Below are 2,528 nucleotides of genomic sequence, written 5' to 3'. Positions count from 1 at the left end.
CACTGAAATGACAGAAGAGGTGAGCACGTATTAGTCACATAGTCATAAGCATATGAAATGTGAACAAATACATACACAAGGAGATATGGCACGAGACGGAACGATCGATAAGTCAAAAGCCGTGAAAACGACGTTTGACGGACAAATAGAGACATGGGATGATTGGAATTCAAAATGAGGCACAAAACGATATGGGATTGAGTCGATACTTCACGAATAGGTTTATGTAGGTCAATATGAGTGAAGTGTGTGCTTGGTTTGAATTTAGGCGAAGAAATAGGGTTTTGGGCACTCGGCTCGGAAACGATCGTGCAAAACGAGAATTTTGGTTAAATTTAAGCTTGGGATCTCGGATTGGCGTGAAATTTGGCAAGTAGGTTACTGGAAGTGTGGTGAAGGTGCCTGAAAAATTTGGGTTCAATTGGAGCAAGTTTGGCTGGTTTGGGCATTTCACCGAACACTTGGTGGGCGAGGATTTAGGGTTTTAGGTATATGGCCATTTGAGGTGGGAATGCCCTCCCGAAGGAGCTAAGAGTTTGCAGGGATACACAACAGAGACATTAGAGCACAAACCACCAATTGGATTCACAGGATTTCACAGAAATTGGAAGGATTGGCAAAAGGGTGGAGTTACTGCCTAAACAACAGAGAAACAAGAGAGAGAGAGGGAGGACAGTGGGTTGCTCACCGAGGGGGAGCAGAGGGAGTGCGCAGGTCCACCGGAGCACGGCCGCAGAGGATGGCCGGCGGAGGAGATCGCCGGCGAGGAGAAGGTCGCCAGCAGTCGCCAAACGCAGAGAGCTAGGCGGCAGGGAGAAGAACTAACGTCTCTGGCTCGGCTCGGTCGGGCTGGGGGCGGTTTTTTTTTAAAACGCGATATGGGCACACCGGACAGTCTACAGTGGCTGTCCGGTGCACACCGGACAGCGCACAGTAGATGTCCGGTGAACCACCGGACAGCGCACAGGAAAAGATGAACTTCGCGCGCGGCTGCCGGTGCACCGGACATTGCACAGTGCAGTGTCCGGTGCACACCGGACGGTCCGGTGAGCCCAGACAGAGGAGAGTTTGGAAAATTTTGAATTTTTCTATCTAACTCCTAACCAAACCAAATCCCAACTTATAATCACACAAAAGAACACTTGTTGGGACAGGTATTGGCACCCTCATATACTTTTCAAAATATTTTGCCATAGGCTAGATAATTTTTAGAGAAAATAGGCAAATGGTGAAATTTGCATTTGGGCTTGCGCTAGGGGTTTTCAAGAGTGATTTGAGTTTTGAATACTCCCCCTAAGTGCAGTACCTCATGCATATTTCAAGAACCAATAATTGCATGAAAGTAAGAATTTAAGTGCCAAAAGCTTAAAACTAAGACTTGTCAAGTTTGACCCGAGTTAAGCTTTTTCACTCGCTTTATTGGCGGTTATCTCAACTAGGTTAGACAAGCCCTAGATGCAATACAAGGAATTTAAATATGCAATGCAAGTGACAACACCATTTGACATTTCACATAAAATTTCTGAGATCAAGGATATTTAGTTCATTCCTCAACATGCAAAAGCGGGTCTTATCAAGTGGCTTAGTGAAAATATCCGCTAATTGATCTTCCGACCTCACTCCTTCTAAAATAATATCTCCTTTAGCAACATGATCTCTAAGGAAGTGATGACGGATATCAATGTGCTTGGTGCGAGAGTGTTGTACAGGATTATTAGCAATTTTAACAGCACTCTCATTATCACACAACAAAGGTACTTTTTCTAGAACTACACCATAGTCTAGAAGAGTTTGTTTCATATATAAAATCTGTGTGCAACAAGCACCTGCGGCAATGTATTCCGCTTCGGCAGTTGACAAGGCAACACTATTTTGCTTTTTGGATGTCCATGAAACTAGTGATCTACCAAGCAAATGGCATCCCCCAGAAGTACTTTTCCTATCAATTTTGCAACCGGCATAATCCGAATCGGAATAGCCAATTAAATCAAAAGTAGCTCCTTTGGGATACCACAGACCAACGCTTGTGGTGTGCTTGAGATACCTAAGAATTCTCTTAACAGCGCGAAGATGAGCTTTCTTAGGATTAGATTGAAATCTAGCACACATGCAGACACTAAACATGATATCGGGCCTAGATGCGGTAAGGTATAATAAACTACCAATCATAGAACGGTAGAGAGTTTGATTAACCGGGTTACCTCCCTCATCTAAGTCGAGATGTCCATTTGTAGGCATGGGGGTCTTGATTGGTTTGCACTTCTCCATGTTGAATCTTTTCAACAAGTCTTTGGTATACTTCTCTTGAGAGAGAAAGTTACCATCTTTCATTTGCTTGACTTGAAAGCCGAGGAAGTATGTTAGCTCACCAATCATTGACATCTCGAACTCCTTCGACATCAACTCACCAAATTCCTTGCAATGACAGTCATTTGTCGAGCCAAAGATTATATCATCAACATATACTTGACAAATGAAAATATCACCGTTATGTTTCTTGGTGAAGAGAGTTGTGTCGACGGTCCCGA

This window comes from Zea mays, chromosome 7 (assembly GCF_902167145.1).
Source record: "Zea mays cultivar B73 chromosome 7, Zm-B73-REFERENCE-NAM-5.0, whole genome shotgun sequence".
Lineage (NCBI taxonomy): Eukaryota > Viridiplantae > Streptophyta > Magnoliopsida > Poales > Poaceae > Zea > Zea mays.
Note: the sequence above shows the minus strand (reverse complement) of the source record.